The sequence below is a fragment of the Acipenser ruthenus genome, chromosome 7 (genome assembly GCF_902713425.1).
Source record: "Acipenser ruthenus chromosome 7, fAciRut3.2 maternal haplotype, whole genome shotgun sequence".
Taxonomy (NCBI): domain Eukaryota; kingdom Metazoa; phylum Chordata; class Actinopteri; order Acipenseriformes; family Acipenseridae; genus Acipenser; species Acipenser ruthenus.
The window spans coordinates 30,624,483-30,632,174 of NC_081195.1; the positions used below are offsets into that span (position 1 = coordinate 30,624,483).

Consider the following 7,692-nt stretch of genomic DNA (forward strand, 5'->3'; position numbering starts at 1 on the left):
ATTAGGAACCCTTGAATCGGAAATGAAGGGGCATAAAAAGAATCTTGCAGAAGCTAAAAAAGATCTTGATGAGGCAAAGGAAGAAGTACGAGCTGCTGAGGAGCAACAGGAAGATGCAGAGAGAAATATGAAAATCTCTGCATTGACAATGCTAATACCTGTAGTCGGAACTATACCAGGTGAGACTTTATCCAGAGCACACATATCCGTAAGCTGCATCTACATCTTGTTTGGTTGGGACAATGTACAATTAAAAACATTCCTGATCAAACAAGCGATGCATTGCACACCCGACTTAGCCAAAGCTCATTTACATCGGTAGTCCCAAAACATACAAAATAACAATAAAATACAAAAAAGAAATCAAACAGTGAGGGGAACTAACAAAACGACGATAAAAAACAATTAAGAATCCTAAAAAGGTGGACAGTCATAGTCTTAAAATGGCTATGTGGGAAGTTGTTCATTTTGTAATAATGACATATGAAAATGTACAGATGAGAGAGGGCTGTTTGGGACACAGTGCTCGTCTGGTTCCTCATGGTTGTCTGGTTTAGGTATTTGTCAAATTTTATAGGACCCCAGTGGTTCAGTATTAACACGGACAGGTCCTCTTGCCACTCTGTCTGTCCACCTAATTTCTGCTTCCAGTTGTCCTCAGTATCTTTTTCTGAACCTCAATAACTCATACATATAGTTAACCAGGTTAATAACTATTTCTATGAACCATCAGACTTGTTGCAAATGTTTTATCTTTCAAAATTGATTTGCAGGTGGCATAGCATTAATATGGAATGCATTGGACTACGACAAAGCTGTAGATAAAAAAAAGCAGCCAGAAACATGGTTTCAGAACACAAAACGACCATTTCTGATCATAAAAGGAGAATAGAAGCCTGTTCACAAGAAATACGACAGAAACAAGACGACATTGGTGAGACAAAGGAGAAACTGGAGGGTGTTAATGAAAAACTGGAAATGACACGCAGGGCAATAAAAAAAACTAACAGCCTTACAGAAGAAAGTACAAGACTGCACCACATATTTGAGTGAGTTGGCTGGGAAAGTGGAGTGCATGGCAGTGATGACCAGTGGATCAATTAATCTGGATACATTAAAAACTATCCAGAAAGACATCAGAGGTCATTTGCAACAAAGAAGGAGATTCAAATTGATAACCAGAGAGCAAAAGAAAGACAGAGCCATTGAATACCCTTTAAAGAAATCCTGGGCGTGGTGTGTTGTGATGGGCATTGTTTTTTTGTTTCTTATTTTTTTTAAGAGTTAGAGTGTTGGAGTGACTCTCAGAGTGCCCAATTTTCTCCCAGTTTAAAAATTCCTTTTTTTTTTCTTTTCACAGCACTCCACACTGTTTGTAGAAGTTTGCTGTTTAGCAGATCAACTACTTCAAATACTGAAACTAAATATAGATTAGAATTAGATTATTATTTTTGCACTAGTTGTTGTTTTTTGTGTGTAGTTGAAATGTATGTTGCCAATCAAACGCACCAATCACAGGAGAATAAACTTAACTGAAATGAAAGAAAGGAATGTTTATCAACAGTAAGTGAGTTACTTTAGTTACATAGTTATTGTATTGCAGTACTTTAGGGTCTAATGTAATACACTGGTATTCAGCTGAAATAAATGAAAATAAATTATAATGTGAATGCGCATAAATTGCCTTTTTTTAAATTTGGAATAGCCAATTATTTTTACCCAGTTTTTTCTCCCAATTTGGAATATCCAATTATTTTTAAGACCTTGTCTCAGCCCTGCAACTCCCGTATTGACTCGGGAGAGATGAAGACAAGCACGCACGTCCTCCGAAACACATGCTGTCAGCCGATTTCCTCTTTTCACACTGCAAGCCAACAGTGAAGCCTACCGGACCTGTCGCGTCAGAGGAAACGAAGTTGTGCCAGCAACTCGCAGCCAACTCGCAGGCGCCCGGCCGCCACAGGAGTTGCTGGTGCAGCACAGCGGTGAGACAAGGATTACCCTGCCGACCTAAGCCCTCCCAATCCGGGTGGCGCTCGGCCAATTGTGCACCACCTCCTCGAAGCTCCTGGCTACAGTCAGCAATAGCATAGCCTGGATTCGAACCAGTGATCTCCAGGCTATAGGGCGCACCCTGCACTTCTGGTGAAGTGCCTTAGCTGGATGCGTCACTCGGGAGCCCCTGCCATTTTTTAATTGCGCAACAATCCATTCTGCACCGTGTACAAATATAATGAGGGGAGTGGCTGATGATTTGCATGATGCTGCCATTTTCAAAAGTATGCACCAGGAACAAAATCAGTTTTGCTTTGCACAAAATAAAGCTTTTAAAAAGGAAGCCTGGGGGCTCCAGAGAGGCGCATCCAGTAAAGTCACTTCACTGGAAGTGCAGGGTGCGTCCTATAGCTCGGATATCGCTGTTCATATCCAGGCTATGCCATTGCTGACCGTGGCCGAGAGTTCCCAGGAGGCGGTGCACAATTGGCTGACATTGAGCCGCCCGGGTGGGCAGGGTTTAAGTTGGCAGGGTAAATCTCATCTCACCACTGTGCACCAGCGACTCCCTTGATGACCGGGCACCTGCCAGCAGGTTGCCTGAGTTGTCGGTTGGAACTGCGTTTCTTCCGATGTGAAAAGGTCTGGTTGGCTTCCCTGTTGGCTTGCTTGAAAGAAAGCGGGTGGCCTGACGGTTTGAAGCACGTTTCAGAGGATGCGCTAGCTTGTCTTTGTCTCTCCAGAGTCGATACGGGAGTTGCAGCAGTAGCAGCGCTGAGACGAGGTCTTAAAAACAATTGGATATTCTAAATTGGGAGAAAACAGGGGTGAAAAATAATTGGCATTATTGGAATAATTTGTATGAATGAAGTATTGGAAATAAAACCTAACACCACAAAAGAACTAACAGTACATTAGGAACTGCAAGACTGCGCCACATATTTCTTGGCTGGGAAAGTGGAGTGCATGGCAGAGGAATGTAGAGGTGAGAGGGAGGGAGGAAGGAAGGGAGTGGAGAGAGAGAAATGGACTGGTGAGGGAGGGAGAGGACCAGAGGATCATTAAATGTGGAAACTGACGATGAAATCTAGGGTTTTTTGCAAGAAATAGGGAAGTTCAAAACCACTGCACACCCTTTAAAGGAAAACAGGAAATCTTTGAAAAAAAGCAGTCGATCATGTATGACCACGCTGTGCTCATTCAACCCAGATTGATTAATTGAGAGAGGTGAGCAGAGTATAGAAACACCTGCAGATAATAGCTTGGGAGAACCCAGGCAAAACAAGAACAGATGTGTGTGCATACAGGGAGAGCAGTGCCGATGTCACAAAAAGAAACAGGTCCTTGATAGATGAAGGCAGTACAGACACTCTTCAGCCTTCAATTGAACTGCAGAGTCCTGAGAGTGACACAGATTTGAATGATTTGTTAATTAGAGCTGTGACTACTGATCTTTATCCCATACTGTCCTATTCCATAACTGAGAATGATACTTTTGATTTTCTGAATCGGACTCCATTAGACCTTCAAACTCTGTTCGCTCCTGAATCTATCAGTTGTTCTGAACTGACTCATAACCTGGGTCAAGTGACCATTGATGACACCAATGAAGAATCAAATGTTCTGGATTACCTTAATGAACCCCTGCCTACCATTGTGACACCAATACCTCAGCTGATGGACCTTTTGAGTGAACTTTTAAACTTCGATCAGGATGTTAAACTTGGATCTGTCCAACTATTAGATGAAAATGGAGATGTGTTTAAACCAGAAGTGGAGAATGTGAAAGTGTAATGATTTGTTTTACAATGTGGTAGAATTTTAAGTGTTTGTTTATGTTGAAGTGTGCTAAGCCTTGTGTATACTGATTTTCTTTCTGTGCAACAAGATATACCTTGTCTTGAGATAAACGTCACTAAGTGGATGACTTTTATTGGATTTTCAGTACACCCATTACATTTAACACGACAATACATTTTCTTCAAAAGATGGCAATTTACAAGACATACATTGTTTTAAAAACACCAGGACAGTTGTGTTTTACAGTGCTTATAGAAAGTCTACACCCCCTTTCAAAATGTTCAACTTTTGTTGCCTTATAGCCTGGAATTAAAATGCATTAAAATTGTTCTTTTTTTCATTTATCTACACATCCTACCCAACAGTGAAAAAACTTTTTTTAAATATTCTAGAAATTTGTAAAAAATGTATTAAAAATAAAAACTGAAATAGCTTGGTTGGATAAGTGTCCACCCCCCTTGTAATAGCAATCCTAAATTAGCTCAGGTGTAACCAATCACCTTCAAAATCACACACCAAGTGGCCTCCACCTGTGTTAAACTGTAGTGATTCACATGATTTCAGGATAAATTCAGCAGTTCCTGTAGGTTCCCTCTGATCGGTAGTGCATTTCAAAGCAAAGACTCAACCATGAGCACCAAGGCACTTTCAAAAGAACTCCGAGACAAAGTTGTTGAAAGGCACAGATCAGCAAATGGGTATAAAAAAATATCAAAGGCCTTGCATATCCCTTGGAGCACGGTCAAGACGATTATTAAGAAGTGGAAGGTGTATGGCACCACCAAGACCCTGCCTAGATCAGGCTGTCCCTCCAAACTGGGTGACCAAGCAAGAAGGAAACTGATCAAAGAGGTTACCAAGAGGCTCAATAAAAACTTTTTTCCTCTTAACAGTGTGGAGTATGGTGTGTAGAAATGTGGAAAAAAGTCCTCATTTAAATGCATGACACTGACACAGCAAAATGTGAAAAAAGTTCAAGGGGGTGTAGACTTTCTATAGGCACTGCATATACAAAGTTAAAACAGACACATTAAAATCTTGTGAGGGCCTGGGAGTGCTCTCTTAAAACGGTCAAAAACAGTGAACATAAAACAGGACTAAGAACAACAAACTTAAACTAAACTAAGGGACGGGGGCAAAAGGGACATTGTACAATGCTGTGTATTTAAAATTCTAAAATTCTAAAAACACTTTAAAAGGTAACTTTTAATAATGTACTTTAAAAATCTTTTAAATATAAATAAAAACAAATCAAATTATTATTATTAGTTTATTTAGCAGACGCCTTTATCCAAGGCGACTTACAGAGACTAGGGTGTGTGAACTATGCATCAGCTGCAGAGTCACTTGCAATTACGACTCACCCGAAAGACGGAGCACAAGGAGGTTAAGTGACTTGCTCAGGGTCACACAATGAGTCAGTGGCTGAGGTGAGATTTGAACTGGGGACCTCCTGGTTACAAGCCCTTTTCTTTAACCACTGGACCACACAGCCTCCTACATAAACATAAACACTAAATCATAATAAAACAAAAATCAATAAAACTGAAACAAAAGACTACATAAAACCGGGGCACCGTTCAAAAACGGTCATGCCAACTAAAAAAGGCGGAATGCTGGCATGACAAAATAAATAAAAGGCTTAGCGGTGCCCCGTAGTCCCGCTCCTGAGCTAGCGGTTCCAGTCTTTGGTGGTGTTAAATCTTCACGTCCTGCCTGCAGGAGGGGTTCAATGCACACGACATACAGCAGTGGGGATAGTGGGCAACCCTGTCTGACACCCAACTGGATAGAAATTTTACCAGTCAGGTGCCTGTTCACCAGAACTCGGGTACTAATGTTCGTGTACATAGTTTTTACCCACTCCCTAAGTACAGGAGCGAATTTCATCTGGCCCATTACTTTATATATTCATGGCTTACCCTGTTGAACGCCTTCTCCTGATCAAGATTGAACAGGCAGAGGGGATGGTTCTGTTCTCTAGAGTAAGCCAGAATGTCCCTAGTTAACATTAAGATATCTGTAATGGACCTCCCTGGAACATCAAAAGCCTGGTCGGGGCTAATAACCAAAGGGAGGTGTACTTGTAGCCGGAGCATTACAGCTTTGGCAAGTATCTTATAATCCACGCACAGGAGGCTGATTGGGCACCAATTTTTTAGCTCTTTAACTTCCACTTTCTTATGAAGGAGAGTGATTACACTCTCCCTCATAGAAGGGCCCAACCGCTTCTCTCTGTAGACCGCTCTGTAGACCTCCTCTAGATGGACTTTTAGCATGTCCCAAAAAGGATGGTAATACTCACCTGGGATGTCATCTGGACCTGGCGTCTTCCTGGTGTTCATGGTTTTTGCCACATGGGTGAGCGCCTCCAACGTGAGTTCTGGGTTCCTCTTTTCCTCCTCCTCGTCCCGCTCTGAGTCATGCTCCAACTGCCTCAGGAACCACTCTATCAGGGTGTCATCTGTAGGTTTGATGTTATAAAGGTCCATATAGAAATTCCTTACCACTTTGATAACTCCCTCACTATCCTCAACTGTTCTCCCACTGCTGTCAAGCATGGAGGACATCAAGTGCCGCTTCTCCCTCGTTTTCTGGAAGAAACACAGACCTACTCCTACAAAGTGATGAAAGATCTAGCTTGGTCCTGGCTATCTCGTCGCTTACACGGAAGCACCGAAGCTGTAGCAGGCTCAGACGCTGGAGGCATCATTTAGGTGTTGATATTTGGCCCTCCTTGATCTCGCTTTCCTCTTGCCTGCTGCTATGAAATTGCCCTTAGTTCTTGTTTTGACCATCTCCCACCACTCTATAGGGGAGTTGAAGAGGTCAAGCAAAGTGGTCCACTCAACAAGCCTGCTCTTGTAGGCTGCAGCTATGGAGGGGTCATCGAGTAAGGAAGTGTTTAATTTCCAAACCCCCCGACCCATCTGGGAGGCCTGAGGGACCTGCAATGTTACCTGCAGGAGCCTGTGATCTGAGAAGAAGATGGCCTGGGTGTCTACTGCCATCTTTGTAAGGGAGCTGGTATGCAGGACGAGATCTATGAGGGAGAAGGAGGTCCCAAATGAACTCACCCAGGTAAAGGGAGGCACCAGGTCCTGACCTGCATCACACAGGGAGAAAACAGATATTATAGGAGAACAAAACTCTACTAGAGCGGTTGTTGCGTGGCCTGCTCCGGTCTACGTCCCTTAGAGCACAATTGAAGTCACCTGACACGATGACGGGCACGTTACCAAGCAGGAGTGGACGCAGCTGTGGAAAAAATTTAACTCTTTCACTTTGGTTAGTGGGTGTGTAGTCATTGACCAGTCTGAGGGGAGTGTTATTGTATGTCACATCCACGCTCAGGATTGTACCAGGTTCTACCTCCCTGCTGCTGCGGGAGGTAATAAATGGGTTTTTAAACAGGATACCTACTCCGTCGGCTCTGGCTATGTTGGAGCCCGACCAGAATGAGTCCCCCAGGGTCCAACTCTCCTTCAGGTCCCTTTAGTCAGGGCTCAACGGAATACCACACTCCTGCAGAAAGAAGACATCTGCTTTCAAGTCAGATAGATCGTTTATTACATCAAACCTTTTTTGTGTATCCCTGATGCTCCTGACATTTACAGACACACGTCAGGGCCATCAGGGTAACTAACAAGAAAAGGAGTCGCTGCGTCCACCCCATAGCGACTATGATTGGGAGGTCGGGACACTCTTCTCACTCTTAGCTCTACACTTGCTTCGAGGGGGCTTGGGCTTATTAGTAACTCCCATCACCCCTGAGAAAATACTCACCACCGCCTCGTCCAAGAAGGCACCGTCTTTAAACTCACAGTTAGTCGAGGTGTTTGAACTACACACCTCCCCACAAGGTACGCTTGGGGAAACTTGCTCAGGGCCCCTTGG

The 7,692-nt window shown here is 43.2% G+C and overlaps 1 long non-coding RNA gene across 1 annotated transcript; it reads right to left on the bottom strand.

The window, feature by feature from the left end:
• Positions 1-5,859: 5,859 nt before the first annotated feature.
• On the bottom strand, positions 5,860-7,264 carry LOC131737638 (uncharacterized). Its single transcript, XR_009329284.1, has 3 exons — positions 7,219-7,264; positions 6,873-6,901; positions 5,860-6,259 (listed from the first exon to the last, which is right to left on the bottom strand). It is a non-coding gene; the product is annotated as an uncharacterized LOC131737638 (long non-coding RNA).
• Positions 7,265-7,692: the final 428 nt, after the last annotated feature.